Source organism: Dermacentor silvarum, chromosome 4, assembly GCF_013339745.2.
Source record: "Dermacentor silvarum isolate Dsil-2018 chromosome 4, BIME_Dsil_1.4, whole genome shotgun sequence".
Classification (NCBI taxonomy): domain Eukaryota; kingdom Metazoa; phylum Arthropoda; class Arachnida; order Ixodida; family Ixodidae; genus Dermacentor; species Dermacentor silvarum.
The window spans coordinates 210,817,924-210,842,771 of NC_051157.2; the positions used below are offsets into that span (position 1 = coordinate 210,817,924).

At 45.4% G+C, this 24,848-nt stretch overlaps 1 protein-coding gene and 1 non-coding gene across 3 annotated transcripts in view; one reads left to right on the plus strand and one right to left on the minus strand.

Moving 5' to 3' along the window:
• The window catches only part of LOC119450924 (CD151 antigen), a 315,023-nt gene that overhangs the window by 168,619 nt on the left and 121,556 nt on the right, over positions 1–24,848 (minus strand). The window lies entirely within an intron of this gene.
• Positions 14,394–14,466, plus strand: Trnaa-cgc (transfer RNA alanine (anticodon CGC)). Its single transcript has one exon. It is a non-coding gene; the product is annotated as a tRNA-Ala (tRNA).

The window sequence follows — 24,848 nt, forward strand, 5'->3', positions numbered from 1 at the left end:
GCAGCGCTTCGCGCTGGATTTTTCGTCACGTGAAATTCGTCAAGAAAGTTCGCTGCATGTAGGTTGTCCTTAACCCTACCACACCAACGACTCCACCTGCGGTGCCCTCTTGGACTGTGACGAGCCCTCAACGCGATCCCCCTGTTTTTGCGGAACTCCGCGGTGATCACGTCGACGAATGGCTCGACAACCACGACCACGTGAGTTCTTGCAATCGGTGTAACGACACCCAGAAATTGAGGCACGTCGCATTCTGCTTGACCAGTGTTGCCAAGACGTGGTATTTCAACCACGAATCCGACATCGCGGATTGGTCCACGTTTACCACCGAGCTTCTTCTTCTTCTTTCTGGGGTTTTACGTGCCAAAACCAGTTCTGATTACCACCGAGCTGCGGCAAATCCTCGCTGCCTTGTCTGGCCGTGCAGAAGTCGCCAAGCAGAAGCTGGGCACCCGCCTCCAACTCCTGCACAAGTCTTACACCTCAAACATAGAGGATGTCTTGGCTCTGTGCCGCCATGCGAACCCTATAGCATGACGGAAGCCGAACGCGTGCAACGCATATTAAAAGGCATTGGCTGTGTCGTCTTCAACGCCTTGATCTTGCAAAATCGAGCTTCCGTTCAAGACATCACTTCCACTTGTCAGCGCCTAGACGACCTGCAGTCTTCAAAAGGACAGCACCCCAGGTTCCCCATTCTTCAGATCTACCTGCTTTATCCAGATCTACCTGCTCTATCTATCCGCGAGGAGCTTCAAATATAGGACCTTAGGCGTTCACCTGCTGCCTGTGTCCCAAACCCCACCTTCGAATTGCGCGAGGTCGTAAAGCACCAGTTGACATGGATGACTACACCCACGACGCATCTTGCTCCGGTAACGCGCCCCTCACCTACCTACGCGGATGTTGATTCGCTCCCCACCCCTACCGTGACCTCCGTGCCTCCTGACGTTACCTATGACCATTTGGCTTCGATGGGAACCAGAGCACCTGCTGCGCCATCCCACGCTCAGTGGCGTCCACCTCGTCCGGTTTGCTTTTATTGTGGTATACACGGCCATATATCGCCAGCAGGATGAAAAACGAGGCTATGCTGAGCACGAGCGAGACCGCACTCGCCGACCAGACGCCTACTATCCCGGATCGTACTCGTCCCCTTCTTCGTCTCCTCCAGCTGCTCCCAATCTGCCTCATAGTTCCCGTTCGGCCAGACGTCGTTCTCCTTCGCCTTACCGGCGCTCTACATCACCGCTTCGCCCCAATTCCCATCTTGCCGACCAGCACTCGGAAAACTAACAGGTTGCAGTTTTTGGAGGGGAAAGTGCTTCCTATCGGTCTTCCAAATTTCCTCCTGTTCGCTCGGCCAACATGCTTTATATATATATATATATATATATATATATATATATATATATATATATATAGATAACAGAGGCCGCAGGTCTAATCTTGTAGTATACGGTGTGAAGGAACTAGGAAACGAGGGGCACCAAGATCTACTCGATGCTGTTGAGAAAACAATCTTTGTAGATAAGCTAGGAATAAAAACCGCTGGCATCGAAAGAATCCACCGTCTTGGGCGAAAGCAAGCTGACAGTCCCAAACACAGGCCTGTCATTCTGAAGTTATTTGACTACCGGGATAAAGCCAACATACTTAGTAATTGCAAAAAGCTCAAGGGAACGGAATATTCAATTAGCGAGGATTTTTCGCCCGCAGTAAGAGAAATTAGAAAAAAGCTATGGGAAAGAATGAAAGTGCATCGAAACCAGAAAGATAGAGTTTTTCTGTCTTACGATAAAGTCAAAAGAAATAATCGCCTCTACACCTGGGATGACCAAACCAATGACATAGTGGAAGTAACAAAAAACGAAAGCATGGACAACGGACCAGCCAAGCGAACTCGAAACCGCTGTCGGCCCTAGTTGTTGTCAATGTTAATGCGCGCAGCCTTTTCAACAAAGTCGAACAGTTGGAGGCGACTGCGATCGCTCTTGAACCTGACATTATCTGCGTGACAGAGACATGGTTACATGCTGACATTGGAAACCATGAAGTGGCTCCACCGGGCTACTCCATCGTCCGAAAAGATAGGACAACTAGAGGTGGTGGTGTTGCTTTGCTCCTACGCCAATGCATAAATTTCTCAGTGATGCCGGATGTCCCAGGTGTGGAGGCGGTCTGGTGTAGGATTCAGTTGGGCCAGAGCCACGTCTGTGTTGGCGCAGTATACAGAACCCCCCCCCCCCCCCCCAAGCTGACGTATCGTATCTTCAGCAGCTTCTAGAGTACATGCATGAACACATGGTGGGGAACGCCATAATAATGGGAGGGGACTTTAATCTCCCAGATATTAACTGGAGCTCTCTGAGTGCAACCAATGTAATAAACAATACCATGCTGAGTATTCTGTTTACCTTTAACCTGACCCAAATAGTTTCCAAGCCTACCTGTGTACAGGGCGCTTCAAGCTCTATCTTAGATCTTATCTTGATAAGCGATTTCTTTTTGAAAGGAAAAAATAACGTCGATATTCTTGAAGAATTATCTGATCATGACATGGTTCTTTGCACGCTAACTATTCCAAATCAAATCCGCCATAGTTGTACTAAAAAGCGCGTATGCGCATTCAATAAAGCAGACGATGATGCTATTATGACCTACCTAGCCCACGAGTACTATGACTTCCACGAGCTAGTCACTGAAGGAGCGGCTGGCATTGATGAAATTTGGTTACTGTTCAAGGCACATGTTATGCACTGCTTGAGGCAATTTGTCCCACAAGTACAAAAGAACACTAATAAGAGAACCCATGGATAACACGCGAAATAATTCATTTAAAACGCAGAATAAAAAGGTTGAGGAAATCTAACAAATTAGGCCCAGTCTCAGACTTCTGCCAAAAAATAAACTCGTTAAACAGACTGCTAAAAGAAAAAACAAAAGCAGGAAAACAGCGCTTCTGCAGTACAACGCTCAGCAATTTTATCAAGGAATCACCCCAGAAATTCTGGCGTTACGTCAGGCACAGAGATAACCCTCCAAAACCGTTATCGCCGACCGAAGAAAAGCAGCAAGCAGACGCGTTTAACGCATTCTTCCATTCTGTATTTGCCCCGGACAATGGTATTACGCATGCTTACAGGTCAGATAATATGGAGCAAAACGAGGCGCTGAGCGCACCAGTCGTAACTGAAGCAGGTGTTCTATCACTAGTACTAAATTTAGACGATAAAAAGTGTAACGGTCCAGATGGAATCCCGAACTGCTTCCTGAAACGCTATGCCGAGCCTGTAAGCAAATACTTGTGCCTTGTGTACAATAAATAAATCTCTGAACAATGCCTTCCGGCAGAATGGAAGATTGCAAAAATAGTGCCAGTCCATAAATCGGGTGATACCTGTTGTCAATCAAACTATAGGCCTATTTCTCTCACATGTACTTGCTGTAAAATCCTGGAACATATTATCTTAAAATCCGTTACAGAGTTCGTTGAGGCAAATAATATTCTCCATCCCTACCAGCATGGCTTCAGTACTGGTCGGTCTACAGTTACCCAACTTGTTGAGATCCTACACGATTTCGCCAAAGCAATTAACGACCAAATACAAATAGATGTAATTTACCTTGACTTCTCTAAGGCCTTTGACCGTGTTTGCCATGCTAAACTGCTTTTAAAGCTTAAACTTATACTAGGAGATGGGCCAATTTTTCGTTGGATTAAATGTTACTTATCTGATCGTCGCCAGTTTGTCCAGTTAGGCACCCACACTTCTGAAGTTATGCCAGTCGCTTCTGGTGTACCCTAGGGTTCCGTTCTGGCCCCTATCCTGTTCCTTCTGTTCATAAACGACATAACTAGTCAGGTGGAATCCAAGATTAGGTTATTTGCAGATGACTGCGTGTTGTATAGAAAAGTATTAAGCCGACAAGATCAAATTAGTCTTAACAAGGATTTTGATTTGGTAGCCCAATGGTGTGAGAGCTGGCAAATGGTCATCAACTTTGATAAAACAGTTTCAATGTCGGTAACAAAAAAGAAATCCAAACTTAGTTTTCCGTACGGCTATGATAGTATCATCCTTAATACTGTCACTCAGTATAAATACTTGGGCGTCGTCATATCATCAGATCTAGGATGGTCGGCTCATGTAGAGCACGTGGCAAGCAAAGCGATGCGAAAGCTAATGTTTCTAAAGCGGGCTTTGCGATACTCTACGAAGGAAGCCAAGCTCTTGACCTATGTGACGTTCATACGTCCTATCTTAGAATATGCGAGTGTGGCGTGGTTTCCGTTCGCGCAAAATCAAATAGCTACGCTTGAGGCTGTCCAGCGAAAAGCGGCGCGTTTTATCTGTAATAGATACAGATACACCGACTCGCCTACGCAAATGCTGTCCGAGATCGGCCTTCTCAAATTTTTGTATCTCATCCTGCATAATAAGGTTAAAGTGGATCCTGACACCTACCTTTCATACAATACGTCTAGAGAAACCCGTCATAAGCATCACCTTACACTCCAAGAATATTTCTGCACTAACAATACATTTAGTTATTCGTTCTTCCCGCGAGCTATTCGTGACTGGAATGCTTTAGCACCGACGGTGGTCGCACAGCCTACCATTGAAAAATTTGTTGAACTTGCTGGCCAAACTGTGCTGTCAGCAACGAATAAGTGATTCTATCATTACTGTATTTGTCATTGTTTTACTTATCAGGTAAATTGGAAACCTGAGATGTGATATTGTGGATTATATTAATTCTTATATCTCATGTGCTTTTCCTTTTCTTTTTTTGCAGTACATGGTATGTAACTGAAATAAGTTGATTATGTGTTGTCATTTTACCCTACTCACTTCTGTTATCATAGGTTCGTTACCTTTACCATATTCTGTGTAGTTACCCTATTATATACTTATGTGAATGCCTATTCCACAATGTATGCAAACCCTTGTAACCCACTCCTGTAAAAATCCCTGATGGGATTGACAGTATCACGAAATATATATATATATATATATATATATATATATATATATGCAGCAATGATACAGGTGTCGGACACATGCGTAGCTTTGTGTTCATCTGAAATGAGGTATCTGGGGAATGATTTGAGTATGATATCGTGATAGGAACATTGAGCACCGTCACGGTACGCTTGCACTGCAGAGAGTACATGTATACGGTGGTCTTGTACTCGGTTCACAAAGCAAATTTGTTAGTAGTTGTACCGCCATTTGGTCTTATTCGTCTCATTTTGTGAACGTTCTTGAAGTAAACTGCGTTAAAAGTGCACTTTTGAGGCAAAATATAGTCGACCTCCCTCCTCCTGAAAGAGTAGGCAGGCGTTGTGCCCCTCTCGGTGGCAGTTGTCAGCTTGCTCCCTCCCTATTTCCTTCGCGTCCTTGTATTATATGTGTACAAACCAAATAATAATAATAATAATAATAATAATAATAATAATAATAATAATAATAATAATAATAATAATAATAATAATAATAATAATAGTCGACCATGTTCTCGTACGCAAGGCGTTTTTCGCAGCTGAGGTCTTGAGTCTTTGTTGCAGACGCCACGAACAGTACCGGAAATATTCAAAATCTGCCGCATGGCTTTATTAGTGCAGACGATGACAGAAATCTATTAAAACAAGTATTCACATCATTAACTGGCTCCTTTGGAGGGCATCGATAATGAAGACGCCATGAACGGCGGCACCGGCGTGATTGCGCGCCTGTGAGCGTGAGTTTTCTGACGTGAGTTTGCAAGGCACTGATTAGCTTCGGGACCCTTTCTCTGTTTATCAAAAACCTGCATTTCACACCACACCGACAAAAGCACTGCACCTGTTCCGAAGGCAAAAAAGCGCGGTTGAACTGACTGAGCAGTGAACTACGATATACCCTGCCCGCGCGCGTGCGCTGTTAACATTTTAGACATCATCATCTCTAGTGCAGGCGTATAAACAAGTGATCTCAGTCGTGTTTAACTATTCGACGTCTTTACCGCTCTTTTTCCCTTTTTATTTGGACGAAAGTGACTTCGGTGCCCTTTGGAGCGATCGCAAGCAACACCCCGAGCTATGACAACTCACAGCGCGTCGCTCGCTCCCTCAAACTTCGCACATAACAACTGGAAAATAGACGCACACGAACGTGAGCTGGTAAACGGCACTGCGAACACATGTCATAACGGAAAAGCGACACGTACCTGAAAACGCCCGGAGCCATATATGCTGCGATATCGCAAACGACTCTCCGGATCGTGTCATAAGCACACGGGGAAAAAAAGAGTTCACTGGAGCACGGGGTTGAAATAAACAGAACCACGCACGCACACACAGGAGAAAAGAAACGGGCCATCCTCTCGAGACGTGCGTCGCAAACACCAGCGCACCAATGAACCCGAACGCGCTCCGTGCAGGACGAAATACTTTAACGACCGCCCAGAGGTGCATGCGGCTGGCTCGAGGCTACGAAGCTACGCGATAAGTTTCGTTTCCTTTTTTTCCTTTATTTCGTGATCGAAGAAAATTTTCTCCAAGTCGGCAACGCCGACCGATCGTACTGAAGGCGTTCATTCTATCAGTATGAGGAATAAGCACTCTCTTGGTTATAGCTCTCGAGGTCAAAGGAGCAGTTGTATTCGCAGAATAACCGCAATAAGCCTTGGAGACTGACTACAGTTTCGCTGTCTACGTAGACGTGTCGCTTTCTACTTCTTCAAAAGCTCAATATTTGCTTTGATCTTTATGAAAACGGTAACAGGTTTTCCAAAATAAATTGTGAGTTAGCGCCGTGTGTCTTTCATTAGTTTTTCAGCTTGAGTTGCCACGCGGCATATCATCAGTATGGAACGAAATATAAGCATTCAGGCCCCGTTTCGTAGAGATACTGCAATAGTCACTTATAAAATGTGTTGTCCATAATCCGTATTTCATAGTCTTCAGCTTGATCAAAGTTTCATTTCACACTTTTAAGACATGCCTTCGCGAACTGTCTTTGTTCACAAGGTAGGTTCAAAGTAGATGGCGGGCAGGTTATATCAGTAGTTTTTTGCATCGTCGTGGAATTTACAGGACTCCTTAGCTAATGGGTAAGGCGAAAGGCTCTCCTGATGTGTGCTCCCGCGGCGCGTCATCTGCTCGCCGTACTGCCGATACACGCTCCCCAATTCGGTGGGGAACAAATGTTTTGGCGCTGTAACCATAAACCGCGTTTACATGAATGCGACACTGGGTCTGTACTCTTTGTCAGGAGTTCCTTGCAGCCTCGTTAGCCATAAGTAGGGCGCTCACCCGTCTCTAATAAAGTTCATTTGCGCCGCATCGTCTCCTCGGCTTCAAGTTGGCGTTTGCTCGCCACGGTCATCATGTACCGTACTATAGAGCGTATATTACTGATGAAATCAACAATTAGGCTTTTGGAGCCGTCCACATCGTCAATACGTCACTAGGATTCATGCTGTGGCACCACCTGTTGGGTGGAAATGGAACCACTTTTACGGCCCAGCGCTGCCTCTTGTTCTAGCAGCGCCAAAACAAAAAGCTCATCTCAGTGTTAATGACAATGCATACCTAATGCCGGTATAGGTTCTATGGACGCATCCATTGAATTAGGCTATCACGGTTACCGGTAAGAGCCGCCACAAGAATCCATGGTATACGACATGCATGCGCAAAGGGCCTAACGCTTCTGACCTAACTGTCTGATTATTAGCTTTGCTCGGTACATTATATATTAAAGCAATACGTCATGCGTTACGTCCTTTGCGCTAGACCATCGTATACCATGGAATATTGCGCCGGTAACTGTCACAGCGTAGCGACATCTATAAGCGTCCATAGAGCCCAGAATGCCTGCTTCAATCCGAATGCACGCTTGTTAATTGCTTTCCACCCTGACAGCAAGAAATAAATTCAGCCATCGCTTAATCTTAGCTTACGCTGAGGGCAAAGCGTTAGGAATGCTTTAGCGTTAACCTGAATTAACAGGAACAATATTCTGCTGCGCAAGGATATTTCCTGTGTACACGTCGTAACTTTGGCTGTGCTGCAAGTTACTTGTGAGAGATAGTCGAGGTTACTGCGTCTGAATGGCAGACTTTTATATAGTAGCTGTAGTAATGTGATTTGATTTCGCGCTGTGAGGCTTTTCGTCTTCTATGTTCCTTTCTGTGTGAGTGTGCATGTTCTTTTTTTTTCTGGTTAGCATAAAAGGCGGACCTCACAAACTTTGAAGGTATCGTTCCGACGAAAAATGTGGGCCAATCCCGAAGGCAGCGAACTCTAACAGAGCGTCTCAAAGCGCTATCTGTCACGAGGGAATAACACGAGAAACTGGCAGTGACGCATGAGCCCGACGTTTCAAAGAGAGACGTTGGCACGAGGGAAGCATTCCTGCGATCGTGACCTAATAGAGCATTGAGCGGCTGCACTGGCAGACAGAGGTTCGATCCCACCATCGGTCACTTATTTTCTTATAGCATTAATAGGCATACTTCACCGACTTTGGAGGTATTCAACGGAAAACTCGAGGTGTGTTGAGCGTATGCATTTGCGTCACAGTGTCCACAAAATCGCCGGACAGAAACGAGGTACAGAAATGTCACTTTGATAAATGAGAGTGTTTAAAGCTGCCCGTGACGTCACGCATCTGTCGAGACATCACAATTTGCGTATGCTATTGCACACTTAGTTAATTAAGGCTTGCGTTGGGGCGAGTTGATAGATGCGCTTCGTCTGCGCTGTTCTCGTCCTCGTGTTTCAACTTTGCAGCTCTGCTTTACAATATGCATACTTAAAGTGTTAGCGGTGCTAAGCTCTGGCCGCGCAACGCCTTGCGTGCGCTGATTGCCCAGACGTGCCTGCAATTTTCACTGAGTATAAAATTAGACGTTCATGTGGGACAAGCTCCGTCACGCGCTCTCAAAATGCACATGTCTGCCCTATGTTCGCTCTAACACTCTGTGAGGATGCACTTACCGTATGACGGTGTAGCGGCGTTATTATCGGCCGCAGCCAAAACGGCGCCAGATAGCAAGAAAGATGAAGTGCCCCTCGAACCCAGAGTGCGGGCTGGTCATTGGCCACGGGCAAGTGGTACGCCGGGCCACATCCGCGCCGACGCTTCTCTAATGAACGTGGCTGTGGTCGCCTTCAATGGTGACTTTTGCAATGATTCTTTTCGTTTGCAACTTTCTTTCTCGTCTTTCTTGTGTTTATTTTTTTAGTCGCTGGAGTTTATTTTTAGAATACTCGAAATAGCCGGCATTTCGGTTGCCTGTATTCCTATTTTAACAGTTCCGGTAGGTAGTGAAGGGGAAGCATTTGGCAAGTGGGCAGAGGTACGAAGAAAACATCCGCCTAACGTTTCGGCCGCTGCGCGGCCTTTGTCGGATTCGCTGCCCCTAGCGATGGTGGAAACATTAGAAAGCTACTTTCTGTAGGTCGGCCCACTTATTCAACACACACACCGTGTATATATATATATACCGGGTGTTCAAAATTAAGCTTTACAGAATTTTTAAAAATCGCTTGTGGCAGTTAGCATAATTCTTATCGTTGAGCTGGGTTATTCGAAGAGGCGGACATTAGTAGCACGACAAATCGAAACACATATTCAACTAATTACCAAAAATTTACTAATGAACTTCTCAGTTTACTTCTAACTTTACGACACACTGTAATTTACGAACGGTAGCCGGTGAGTTTGCGAGACGCATCCACTTGAAATGAATTGTGGAAAAACATATCAGGAAAACTTATATATATATATATATATATATATAAAGGAATACAACAAAAACATGAATGGAAACTTGCACGTACACGCAAGTTTGCATTCACGTTCTTGTATTCCTTTTTTTATTTTTTTTCTATATATTTTAAATTTTTTCCTTATATATTTTTTTCACTCTTACGGAGAAAATGCACAAATTGAGCTCTGTGTGCTAGCAATCGCACTCCTGATGCAGGCCGGACCCTGGCCGGACCCTGGCCGGAACGTCAGTAAAGTCCTGTTATAGGTTTTTACCACGTGCCTCTATTTTTTGCACTCTCTCTCTCTCTCTCTCTATATATATATATATATGAACGAGGAAAAGGGAGACAGGGGGCCTCGATTTTTGGTAATTGCGACCACATAAAACCAGCAGGCCCAACCATAGAGGTAATCAACTCGGGTTGACATTGAAATTAAAACAATAATGAAGGAAGGGGAAATGAAAGTTAACTTGTCGGCGGTGGGGAGAAGTATGTATATACAAACATCTGTTTACGCTCTAACGGTATGGAAGAGATTCTCAGCTAGAAGGATTGCTTGTTAGTTCCATCCTCCAATATAAACCTGCCGGTAGCTACGATCTCCTATACGTTCGCAAGCTGAAAGAAGCTATTCTTAGAAATTCAGGCGAACTTTGAAACTCAACCAAGCGTTCCAGTCGTGTTGAACGTGTTAGCGTTTGAAATTGTGCTAATAGTGCACTTCAACGAGAACGTACAAGCTTTCCCGCTGGCTTTATTACCCCCTTTATCACGGGGGAATAAAGGGGGAGGGGGTAAGAGGTCAGGCAAGGAGACACAATCTCTCCAATGATATTCACTGCATGCTTAGAAGAAGTATTCAAGCTCTCACAGTGGGAAGGCTTAGGAGTGAGGATCAACGGCGAATATCTCAGCAACCTTCGGTTTGCAGATGACATTGTCCTATTCAGCAACAATGGAGACGAATCACAACAAATGATTGAGGACCTTAATCGAGAAAGTGTAAGCTTGGGGTTCAAGATTAATATGCAGCAGACAAAGATAATGTTCAAAACTCTGGCAAGGGAACAAGAATTCAGGATCGACAGTCAGCCTTAGAGTCTGTAAAGGAGTACGTTTATCTAGGTCAATTACTCACAGGGGATCCTAATAATGGGAAGGAAATTTACAGAAGAATAAAATTGGGTTAAAATGCATAGAGAAGGCATAACCAAGTCCTGACTGGGAGCTTACCACTGTCGTTGAAAGAAAAGTGTACAATTACTGCATTCTACCGGTGCCAACATACGGGGCGGAAACTTGGAGGTTAACAAAGAAGATCGAGAACAAGTTAAGGACCGCGCAAAGAACGATGGAACGAAAAATGTTAGGCCTAACGATAAGAGACCGGAAGAGAGCGGTGTGGATCAGAGAGCAAACGGGCATAGCCGATATTCTAGTTGACATTAAGCAGAAAAAGTGGAGCTGGGCAGGCCATGTAATAATGTGTAAGATGGATAACCAGCGGACCATTAGAGTTACAGAATGGATAGCAAGAGAAGGGAAGTGCAGTCGAAGATGGCAGAAAACTATGTGGAGTGATGAAGTTGAGAAATTTGCCAGGGCATTGCAAGTTGAAATCAGCTAGTGCAAGACAGGGGTAATTGGAGATCACAGAGAGAGGCCTTCGTCCTTCATTGGACATAAATACAGGCTGATGATGATGATGATGATGATGAATACAGGGGGTTAGAGCTTCGTCAAGCTGCCTGAAAGCAGCGTTCTTTCTCGCTCCTCGTGTTCTGTATCGTAGATGAAATAAGCTTCTTCTAGTTATCCTCCTGATTAGTAGTGACAGACAATGTTACTTTTTTCCAATTATTCTCCTAATGCGCCAACAGATTCTTTGTCGATGGGCTGAATAACTTTCTAAGGCTCTAAGGTCTGCTTGTGTTGCATCAGCCAAAGTACTACAACGTGAAGTTCAGAGAAGTATTGCGATTGACTTCGACGATTCTTTTTCATTTTCTGTAGTTGCAAGGACATAAATGTGCCAAGTAAAACAAATACTACTTATCGCATCTGTTTCAGTAACAAGATAAAAAATTGAAACAGGAATGAGAAATGCTAATAACACTCTCCGTTTGAACTGAGCGCTCTTCCGATACAACATAAGAGGACAAAATAATTGCTCTAAGGTAGCTGACGCACTGTGATCACTTAATTCTGTATGCGCTGCTCGTTAAATATTTATTCTGCTCGGTTCACCCCTGGCATCTCGTGTCCTGCTAGGGGCAGAGGGTTCTCGCTGTTTACATTGCTCTGCAACCAGCTTGAGTCTGCCTCTTTAAAAGCTTAATCATCGCGCTATGTTGGCGGGAAAAACAAAACAATTCCAGTGTTAGCGCTTTTGATCGGTTTATGTGGTGTTCATTCGTTTATATATATGGTTTGGTACGAATCGCCCTCGCTTCTTGCGTCTTTCGACTTCTATTTGTTTTACATTTTATCCCACCTCTTTCGAGCTCGTAACGAAGCAATCTCGTAGCATATAGCAGGTAGTCGACACCCTCGAGTCATGCTGAATCTGATTAAACTCCGTCTCAACTCCGTCTCATCTCGAGAGCATGTAGCGTTCAAATAATTACAGCACGGAATGGCACCAGAGCGGGCTATTTAACTTGTCTTTTTTTTCTAATTTGTTTTCCTGATTCTCATCAAGTTGCGCAAGAATAAACCGGAAAACTCTCTTTAGCACACTCACATTCTGTCGCCTGCAGGCCCCACGAATGCGCTACTGAGATGCTCGTATCGCGAGTGCGTGTGATTTCCTTTCCACCACCCAATGCCATTGTTCCTGCTGCATGAAGCATGATTACAGATACGCGAATTTATACTTTACACAGTAGTTTTCAGTTATTTGTGGTTGCAGTACGCGGATTTGTATATTTACAGATACGCGGAATTGTAGTTTTCGCAGGCTAAGCTACGAGTTCTTTGATCAAGCAGATGCGACCTTTAATGATGAACACTGCTTTTGCCCCGAAATGGGGTAAAAAATATTGGTCATTCATAACAAGCCAAAAATCTTTGCTTTCACCGAGAGCGAATGAGAGCCCTGTACCTCAGGAGCAGTTTAAATTGCCACTGTGCAAAATGAAGTGACATTTTTTTATACTTCTCACAATTCGGCGACGAGATTTGATGTCAGCTCTCAGAAAAATAAAGCACTCATTTGCGCTTGCAGATTTACGAACTTTCAAGATATGACGAAGTAATGGAAACAATGCGGCGAGATAACCAAACAAGCCACATAGATGTCAGCCTTCTCCGGACCCGCCTGACTACGAAAAACGAAAATCTGCCAATAAATTTTTTTCGCTTTCCCGGTTCAATACTATGAATATCCCGAATGGTTCATGAGATAATCCAAAATTCTAAATGAAGCTGTTGATCTGCAAGCATCTGGCTTCAACATGAAAATTAGAACGCAAAACGCAGCAGCAAGCGGAAGCGTTTTCATTAGACATAACAATAATCTTCTTGCAAAGAAACAACCTTGAAAGTAACCCATTGCTGCGACAGCCATGCAATCGCGAAAGTTCTTGGTCCTTAAGCTTTTCAAATTTTCCCGCCGTTCCCTCTCCAGCGGCCAACAAGAGGCTGCGCTTCGTATCAGGCGCAATCGTAAAGCGCTCGGTATATCCGTCCACGACGTGCTGACGAGGCCTCACAGTGTCACAGAAACTGTCAAGCAGAGCTAGTTCCCCACAGGAACTTCTCACACAAACAGCAAGCTGCGTCCAGAGTAATTCGACAGAAAACGTACGAGGAGATGTCTGTCACCTGTGTCCCGCTTTCAGAGTTAGCGCTGCACACCTCTTCTGCTATGTCGTGCAATTGCAGCTTTTGGAAAGAACGGGTAGTTATGAAACACCACCGTTGCCTGGCTGATTTTTTTTTTTCGCATTCTCACAAGCAAAGTTGCGCAGTAAGGCTAAAGGCATACCAAAGGGACCAATGTAACCAAAGAAGCCTGACTCGAGATGAAATATTTTTTACCTGAATTATGAACAGGACATCGTACGCAAAGCTCCTCCATTCATTCCTTTTCCATCAGTCAAGCAGGCAACCTGAACCACCGAGAAACGCCAGAGACGAATCTGGTGCATCTGCATGTTTTAAAGATCCCAAAACAATGTGCGTGTAAGATTTACATGCACTACGCGGATGTATCCTACATATCACGAGATTTCTGCTGGTATTATTTTTACGGAGATACATAATCAAGGAGGAACCTGCTTGACTTGTGCATATACCTGCCGTGATTAGGTGATCCTAAATAAGTATAAAACGCGAGTAAGTATTACGTGAGTAAGTAAGTAAGACTTTCATATTCACGCACGTGCATACGTCAGAGCACGCTAATTCCGCAGTCACGCTGATGATCGTGTACTTTGAGGCAAGCAGGATACGGCATTAAATGGGCCGCTCGAAGTATTATGTTGACTTTCGATGAAGAAGATCAGCAGAAGGGATGTTCTACATCCGCTGCCGAGGTTTGTGAGTGGTGGCACTGGCTAATACTCCCAGGGTATAGTTCTAGTAGGAAAACATAAATACCCCAGAAAGTGGATAGGAAAACGGTGCCGCGGTAGCTCAATTGGTGAGAGCATCGCACGCGCAATGGGAAGACGTGGGATCGTTCCCCACCGGCGGCAGGTAGTTTTTACAGCGAAGCTGTTAAGGGCTCACTATTCGATGGTTGCGTACGACAATAGAAAACTCTCATTGGCCGTGGGCTGTATGTGCGAGCGAAGGCGGGCGAGGGAGAGGGACGCGCGCTTTCACGAGGAGCGAACGCACGGCGGAGACCAAACGCCACTTCCCAGTTGGTTGGCGAGGAGGGCATCGAGGCACCCTAGACTGTGCGCGTGCGTGCGCGCTCTCCCACTGCGACGCATGCACGCAGCGCTGCCGGCCTCTGCCGCCGATGCCACCGACTCTCTCTGGGCTCTCGCCCGCCTCTCCCCTAACAGTGTCGACAACGGCGTTTAGCCGTTCCGTCACGTAGCCAGCGTTTTGACAGGGGTTGTTTGCGGTCACACATACAACGCAAAACAACTGCTGTCGAAGGCGGTGGCGTTTTTCCCGCGTTCGCATCGAACGCACGCGGCGTTGGTAACGTGTTTATGAAGAACGCGCCAACCTTTGCCGTACACCCTATGGCTGTGTACCGTAGCGACCATAAGGCCATGGTCCCTGTAGTCACTACATAAATGAAAACCACTGATTCATATATATTTCCCATTCTTTAATAGTTCAAATAACCAATTACACCATCGCATCTTAATAGTCATAATTGTAAATACATAATTCCTACCATAGTACAGCTTCGCTGGTCTTCCATCTCCACCCCGGTGGAAGGGCTGACAGTTTTAGGGGCGAAGCTCCTTAGGGTGTGGGTCGTTCCCTCCTCTGTAGTAGTAGTATGTAGCCACCTCTAGTTTATGAATTGCTCAATAGATGGCGTTGTGTGTCTGTACGTGAAAGAGACGCCGCATGTAGTTTTATGAAGTGTTCACTAGAAGTCCGTAGCTCTGGTTGGCATGGAGACCGCTATGTATGTATGTATACGCATATATACATATATATGTATATGTATAGTATAACCGGAAGCCGACTTACGCTTCCGTTTCCGCTTCCGGTTCCACTTCCGCTTCCGTTTCCACTTCCGGTTCCGGTTCCGGAAGCCAGCTTCCGGCTTCCGGAGAACGCTTTCGGCGTTTTTCTCTCTCGTCCGTAGCTAGGTGCGCTGCTGCCCACAAGGGCGTTCGTTCCCGACGCACGTTCTCTTTCTCTCGTTCCCGACGCGCGCTCTCTTTCTCGTCCGTAGCTAGGGGCGCTGAGGTGCACAAGGGCATTCGTTCCCGACGCGCGCTCTCTTTATCTCTCGTCCGTAGCTGTGGTTTACCCGAATGATCCCCCGGTGCTTCGCCCACTCATCATCATTCACTTCGTGGATATGCTGTGATTTTTTTTCATCCACTTTCATCTCCATTAATTTATCATTTCTTTAATTTAATGAGTACGTACACGTAATTTCCCCTATGTTGTCGTTGGTGTTTCTATATGTTGGCTTTTTATTGTATGATTATTAAAAAAATCGGGACACTCGATTCCCTTTCCTCTCGTTCACACACACACACACACACACATATATATATATATATATATATATATATATATATATATATATATATATATATGTGTGTGTGTGAACGAGAAGAAAGGACATATATATATATATATATATATATATATATATATATATATATATATATGTAGTGCACACAGGCGAATGGAGATTGAAGCAGCCTCTGTGGATGAGCACCATGTTGTCAGGCTAATTGCGAACGCAATCGCAAATCCGCGACACTAGATTCAAAGCATAGCTCGCCTGCGTAATTCCCAGAGCTTCCCATTGAGTTTTATGCCTGCGCACTTTAGATCCGCAATTTATCCGCTGCGATGGCTCAATGGCGTCCTTCTGCTAAGCACATTCGCAGCGGCGGCGGCAACATGTTTGCGGGCACGAAATGGAAGTATCTTCCCGGGCTCAGATTCTGTTCCGCAGTAATGAACCTCAGGTGGTCGAAATTGATCCGGAGTCTTCCACTACAGCATCCCTCATAGCCTTAGCTAGTGTGCTTTGGGTCAGTAAATCTCACGAATCAATCTATCAGTAAATCAATCAATAAACCAATCGGTTATTTTACAGCGTACGCATGAGTATCGCGCAAGCTATACCAGACCTGCAAATGGGAGTGCCAAGTGCTGTATGAGATTATGACATTGAAAAGAAAACAAACAAACCAAAACAAAGTCAGCGTGCCTACGACTTAATTCTTCGTGTCAAGCCCCTCAAGAAGTTGGCAATGCCGAAACATAGTTATCTTGAAACGAAATCTCGTGCTATCACGTCCAGAGACTCCCACGTCCTTGGTCTGCGCACTTCTCTGCTTGAATAGTATGGCGTACATACAGACACAAAATACGGTGACAGACACCAGTGTGAAATTTCATTACGGTCGTGTGCCAAGAGATTACGGTAAGTGCTCTCGAAAATGCAGGTTCCTCTGCGCGCTGATACCATGCTTGCTCAAGGTTCGGGCTGCTAAGGATGGGGGGTGACCGTAAATTTTCATTGTACTGAAACCGGCGCGCTCTCATGCAAAGAACAGTAGCGTGTTTATTATGGCGATAGCAATTATATGGACACTCCAAGCTGTCTGGCGTCGGCGTCACCGTCGCCTTGAGATTCCGTATGAAGTCGAACGGCGATGAAATCGTCGACGCACGCCGTATGGTTTATGCGGGGGTGAAAGCGCGCGAGGGACGCGCGCTTTTACGGGGAGCGAACGCAGGGCGGAGGCAAACGAGGATTTTTACGTCGCGCGAAAGGTCGGGGGGTGCGGGAGGGAGGGGAGGCGACGTTTAGCAGCGGCACCAAATGCGTATTTATATGAAAACGTTGCGATGCGAGAAGGTGTTAAAGATTTCCGACGCTGCTCGACGAGTGTCCCGTTCTGATCTCGTCGAAAACCGCCGAGCCGGCACCGGCAACACCGGCAACAGTCACGAACGTTGCGCGCGCTCGGTGCGAACGCGGGCAAAACACCGACAGCGTCGACAGCAGTTCTGCGCGTTGCTGGTGCTGCTGCATGTCCAAGTTTATACAGCTGATAAAACTACTATCCTTACTCCGTTTAGCTCTACTAATTTGCTATTGCAATTGATGCTTCGCCTTTCGGGTGAAACTGTGACATTTATTTTTTACGACCCATTGTTTATCAGATTCTTTCGACTACAGTGCTGTTGCTCCTCTTCTGCACAGCCTTTTTCTGCCTTCTTGTCCTCTCAAGGCCCAGCATGAGCTACGGCAGGAGTCAGTCACAGCGCACACTCACTGCTTCTCGAGTTTGCTATCCCGGTTGCAAGACTCCATTTGCTAGTAGGTACGGCGTTTGACCGCTGGCGCCACGCTGCGCCGCTCGCGCGTACCGCGTTTCTAGGTGGTTCCGTTCACCGAGGGCGCTCGAACGCAATCATGTGGTTTGCACGAATGCTACCATTGGAAGCGTGGCTCTATGGCTGAGGGGTTACGGCGCTCACTTCGGGATCTTGCTTACGCGGGTTCGAAACCCGCTCTGGCTAAATTTCTTTTTCTTAATATCATGCTTTTCCCTTTTTTTCTCTCTCTCTGTTTGCCAGCGCGGTCGCTTGAACCCCGGCGCCACGGCGGCAGCCGTGGTGCCGGGCGCCGACGCGAAGCGGCGGTCGTTGGGGTGTTGCGGAGCGCAGCGTAGCAACACCACAAATAAAAACGTTGTCGCAGTTTCACCTGAAAGGCGAAGCATCAATTGCGATAGCAAATTTGTAAAGAGCTATACGGAGTAATGATATTAGCTTTATCAGGTGTATAAACTTGGACATGCAGCTGCACCGGCAACACGCACAACTGTTGTCGACGCCGTCGGCGTTTTGCCCGCGTTCGCTCAAAACGCGTGCCGCGTTGGTGATTGTTGCCAGAGCCTCTGATATAAATAGGCACTTGGTGCCGTAGCTAAACGTCGCCTCCCTTCCCTCCCCCTCCCCCCCCCCTCCGCCACGGCCTCTCGCGCGTCGGAAGAAGGTGCGTTTGCTCTACATATATGGTGATTCTAAAGGAGGAAAGAGACGCCTACTTCTGCAGCCCTTAAGCGAGCACGGCGCAGAACGCGCGTTTGTTCTCCGCCGTGCGTTCACTCCCCGTGAAAGCGCGAGCCCCTCGCGCCCTTTTCCTCGCACATACAGCGTTCGGCGCGCGGCGACGATTTCATCTCTATTGACGTCATACGGAACCTCACGGCGACGGCGGCGGCGACGGCGACGCCGACGGCAGAAATCTGCGTTTGAGTGTCCATATAATTGCTATCGCAATAAAAAATACTGCTCCATTCAGGTAGACTGCTCCCTCCCTGATAGTGAGATTATATTTGGATCATCAAAACAGTGATGCGTTTATAATACCACCGATCCCAACAGCAGGCTAAGTCACCACCAGCCCAGCGTTTTCTCCGTCAACGCCTCCTCCGTTCCAACGGAGGCGGCTCGAAACATTGTACGCGCGAGCGGCGCAGCGTGGAGCCAGCGGTCAAACGCTGTACCTACTAGCAAATGGAAATACGCATCCCGGTTCAACACCTTAGCTATTCTCCTGTAAATCGTGCTCTGTCTGTAATGCTTCAGTGCAGCGATAAGAAGCACACAAGCATGTCGGACCACTGCAGTGCTTTTAAAGCGAAGCTTTCTTTGCGAACTTTCCCGGACTTTCAACACCGTGGCTGCTGGATGCTGCTGTCTTGCCGAATAGCTCATACTCTTAAAAAATATTGAGTGACGTGCCGGATGATCGGATCGAATCTCAGTGCACAGTAGCCCGATGCTCTAACATTCGGTCACACGTATACTTCCGTCGTGCCAACGCCAACTAGCTCATTTAGGTGATCGCCGTGCATGCCACATCGGGTAGCATGAGCGCGTGAGTGCGCATGCGTGCAGACTATTATTCCTTGTGCCAAAAACGCAGGAATCAAATGGCCGAACCTATGGCATTTGATCACCCTATTCACGAAAGCTTTTCTTAACATAAATTGCAAGATTTGCCTCGAATGGAAATTTTGTTGCTTTTATTTCCTTTTTTTTACACCGAAGAACCGCTTTTGCCGCGGAAGGAGAGAAGAGATTTCAGTGACGGCGTGACCGGAATAGCCGCCAGCGTATCAGTGAGCGCGCGCCGCTCAGGCATCCGTCACGTGCATTTTGCTAACTTTCATGGGATGTGTACCACAACTTGGACAAATGAAGAGAGATGCCGCTTTATGTCACATTTTTTCAAGGTGTGTAGCACTGTGCAAGTAAGCTAGCAACCCTCCCCAACTTTCCCGCCGTTCACACGTAGGGCTGGGAGCTGGACCTGCTAGATCTATCACGCGTGTTGCAAGCTTGGTAGCTTTGCTTTGATTTACGTGCCGCGTATTATCGAGGAGTCTGCGCTTATATTTAGGGAGTAACAAAGGTTTATATGCTCACTCAGCATAGCTGGTGCGATCGGAGTGGCTGACCCACGATGCAGATGATTACGCGGAAAGAAGTTGTGAATCGAAAGAGAAAAAGACCGAAGCAAAATGTTAACATAGCACGAATATTCATAAAAAAGTGTGGTTGGTCAATCAGTTCGCATAAGCCCTCAATCATGAATCGGCAGCAATCAACCTTCAAATACTGCTCTTCGTCGCCGCCGAGGTCCTTCCAAGGGAATCTTTGCTTTTCATTTTTATGTAATCGGGAAATGAAGAAATATAGCGCAATTCGTATTTCCATTGCACTCATTTATATTTTATGCATGCCATTCTACGATCTGCCCTTGCGCAGCCTGAATTATTAAGCACAATTTTCATTTTCTCTTGCGTCAATTCACTACCTGCTCACAACGATAGACATGCTTCAAGCGGGAACTTTCTTCCCAAAGTGTCTCAACGTAATTGTGAAAAGACTATTCGAATTTCATGGGACAACAGTATAGAATGACCTGATAACCGAAATAAACACTGCGCGAAACTTCAATTCCAGCAAAAAAAAAAAGATATTTATCAGCACAGGATGTCATGCGTCAGATTTTGCTTATCGATTTTTTTTCATGTCTATGCAGAAATGTTATGTAGATTATTGTAATCGCCGTGCTATATATTTATTATCACGTGCTTTCTGTCAAATAATAAGGGTGTAATTTTTCTTACATATTATTCCTGTATTTTGTGCGTCAGACGAGTTACTATACGCAATTCTGTATTCAACCTAATACTAGCCTCATCGCTATTGGTCCAAATGCACTTGCATTAGCGTATCTTGTGCATGACTTTTAAAGTTTAGATTACCTAATTAACTAACTAGTCAAATTTGTTCATTGATTGATTCGTTGATTGACCGGCTGACCGACCGACTGACTGACTGACTATTTGATTTATTAATTGATTGATTGAAGAAATATTTTTCCATGCGGTGCGAGTACAAATAATCAAAGTAAAGAGGGGGGGATTTATTGGATAAAAATAACTCTTGTGTTTCTAACGCGAGAACGAAAACTGCGTTTCAATACACTATTTGTATCTGATTGCGCCAGCAGAGTGAAATTGGTGGCTTGTAAACGTAAGGCCAGGTTGTAAACCTGTACAGTAGCCAAAACAGCCAAGCTTCTTCCATTCGAAATAGTGATGAACCGGATACAGAAGCTCCTTCTATAACTAGCGATGAAGTTAGAAGGGCCTTGAAAGACATGACCAGGGGAAAAGCGCCTGGAGAAGATGGAATAACAGTAGATTTAATCAAAGATGGAGGAGATATCATGCTTGAAAAGCTTGCGGCCCTTTATACGCAATGCCTCACAACTTCAAGTGTACCAGAGAGCTGGAAGAACGCCAACATTATACTTATCCATAAGAAGGGAGACGTTAAAGAATTGAAGAATTACAGACCCATTAGCTTGCTTTCAGTATTGTATAAAATATTCACCAAGATAATTTCCAATAGAATCAGGACAACACTTGACTTCAGTCAACCAAGAGAACAGGCTGGCTTCAGGAAGGGATATTCTACGATGGACCATATCCATGCCATCAATCAGGTAATTGAGAAATCTGCGGAGTACAATCAACCTCTCTATATGGCTTTCATAGATTATGAAAAGGCATTCAATTCAGTAGAGATATCAGCAGTCATAGAGGCATTGCTTAATCAAGGAGTGGAGGAGGCATACGTGAATATCTTGGCAAATATCTACAAGGATTCCACAGCTACCTTGGTTCTCCACAAGAAAAGTAGAAAGATACCTATAAAGAAAGGGGTCAGGCAAGGAGACACAATCTCTCCAATGATATTCACTGCATGCTTAGAAGAAGTATTCAAGCTCTTAGACTGGGAAGGATTAGGAGTGAGGATCGATGGCGAATATCTCAGCAACCTTCGGTTTGCAGATGACATTGTCCTATTGAGCAACAATGGAGAGGAATTACAACAAATGATTGAGGACCTTCATCGAGAAAGTGCAAGAATTGGGTTGAAGATGAATATGCAGAAGACAAAGATAATGTTCAATAGCCTGGCAAGGGAACAAGAATTCAGGATCGCCAGTCAGCCTCTAGAATCTGTAAAGGAATATGTTTATCTAGGTCAATTACTCACAGGGGACCCTGATCATGAGAAAGAAATTTACAGAAGAATAAAATTAGGTTGGAGTGCATACGGCAGGCATTGCCAAATCCTGACTGGGAGCTTACCACTGTCGTTGAAAAGAAAAGTGTACAATCATTGCATTCTACCGGTGCTAACATACGGGGCAGAAACTTGGAGGTTAACAAAGAAGCTCGAGAACAAGTTAAGGACCGCACAAAAAGCAATGGAACGAAAAATCTTAGGAGTAACGTTAAGAGACAGGAAGAGAGTGGTGTGGATCAGAGAACAAACGGGGGTAGACGATATTCTAGTTGACATTAAGCGGAAGAAATGGAGCTGGGCAGGCCATGTAATGCGTAGGATGGATAACCGGTGGTCCATTAGGGTTACAGAATGGATACCAAGAGAAGGGAAGCGCAGTCGAGGACGGCAGAAAGTCAGGTGGGATGATGAGGTTAGGAAATTCGCAGGTGCAAGTTGGAATACGCTAGCGCAAGACAGGGGTAATTGGAGATCGCAGGGAGAGGCCTTCGTCCTGCAGTGGACATAAATATAGGCTGATGATGATGGTGATGATGATGATGAAACGTAAGGCTAATGCAAGACTTGTCTAATAACGCATAACTGTTGCACACGCGGACAACACTCGTTGCAAGAACGAATAGGTCAGTTGTTAGGGGAGTCACAATAAGGTTGAGAAATGGCGCATTTTTTGTTATTAACTGCATTTAAGGAGAGGTTGGTGCCTACGTGTGGCGCCGGCCACTGCTCTCGTCTGCCATGGTGCTCGCGCTCACAATAGTCATAACCGAAACAACAATTAGAAGAAAATATATATATATATATATATATATATATATATATATATAACTCAGGGAAATTTACCTACAAAATCCATTGTTGTTCACAGAATATAAATGTTTTGGGGCAGTTGGAAACGATGTCTCTTTCGAGTGCTACAATCCGAGCCCAATTCATCTTGAGGGGCAGGCGCCAACAGGAGAGAGACGATCGAAGAAAAGAGGCCGCCAGTGTTGGTATTCTGTTCCATCGTCCCTCGCATGCTCGCTCTTGGTCCTCAAGTTGAAAGTATACCAACATGTCCAGGTTTCGGTTCATTTCCCACCACTACACTCGTGCACTCGGACATACGAGCCACAGAAACAGAAAATACAAAAAATGTTAACAATATTATTTGCTATTTCCGAAGAACTATAACACCAAAAAAGAGAGAGAGAGACCTGTTCAACAGTACAGGTAAGAAAAAGTAACAAGAATAAAGCGATGGAAGGACCCGTTATCCGAATGAGTGATTTAGTGATATTTCTGATTCCTCCAAGGATTGTACTACTGCGCAAGCGGCAATGTGTTGCGATTGTTCTGATGGCCATGAACCCACAATGGTATTCGCCATCCATCCAAATGATGGCCATGAATCCTAATGGTATTCGCCATCCATCCAAATCATGCTTTGTCAAATGCCTTGTACTGTGAGTGTTATTTATTTTGCAGTGTAGAAGAAGGTGACGGTGACAAGAACTTTATTTGGTCTTGAGAAACTGTGGCCCGGGGGAGCCGAAGGCTCCCTCAGGTAAAGTCGGTGGCTCCGATCTATGTTTTCTTCAGTCTCTTCACAGGAGCATGTAGCGCTGTCAGTTTTTTCGTTTATTACACAAGAACCTTGTAGAATAGGCTGTGCCTTGTTGAAGCCTATGAATTGTTTTAGCAAACTGGCTGATTTTAGTCGGGCCAGAGTTTGTCATATAACAGGGAGTTTTCCGCACCATTTACACATCAAGTTCGCTTGGGCAATCGACCGCATAATTCATTTAGGGAACAGCGCACATCATTAGCCGCTAGAGCTAGCAGTGACAGTTCATCTTCCGGGTGAACCACGCGTGTCATCTCATCAGCAATGACGTTTCCTATAATTTCGCAGAGACCTGGTATGCGCTCAAAAATTATGTCGTGATGAAAATCCTTAGCCATAGCGTAGTTTTTCTGTATTTCGTATATTATTGTGCGGTTTCTTTTTCCCAAGCTCATTTCCATTATGCACCACAATGAGGCTAGCGAATCACTCAGCACTACATGACTAAGAGGTGCAGACTGTGCACACATGAAGCGCAGCGCAGAAAGTATTGCATGGAGCTCTTCCGTTGTGGAGGTCGTAAAGAGACGCAGCTTATAAGCTCTTCTTTCTTGACATGGCCGTGTAAAGTACGCCAATGTAGAGCTTCAATTCTGACACGGACCATTGGTGTAAACGTGAATGTGATCCCCGTAAGTGGTGCAGAGATGCGACAAAGGTAACTGTTTTACAGCGGTGAAAGGCAAGACACACTTACGAGCTATTCAAAATATCGAAGTGACAATTTCACGTTTTGTGAGCGGCCGTGAAGTTGCGAAATGCGTGCAGGCCAGTATGCCACAACCGGGAGAAAGGTTTTTTTTTTTTTTTTTTTTTTGCACTCTACTACAACATCATGCAGAGGTGGCGCGGTTCGATCCATGAAAAGCTGGGTAAAAGGGGTGATCAGCCTTCTGTGTTGCCAAACTAAAATTCTGACGGCAAGTTTTTGTAAATCTTGGTGCATGGAAAATTCGCTGGTGAGGCTCAGCTAATCCCAAAGTGCGTGCTGAGGCACAAAGTAAGTGAAGACTCCTGACTAGCAGTCGTTGACGAGTGTTTTCCAAATTATAGGATATCCTTTGATGGTATAGGGGCCGAAAAGGCTTGCCTTTGTCTAATGAACCTGGACTGAATACTTAATAAAGATGATGTACTACCCCGCATCAATCCTGCAAGTTTCTTTCTCTTCTAGTGCTT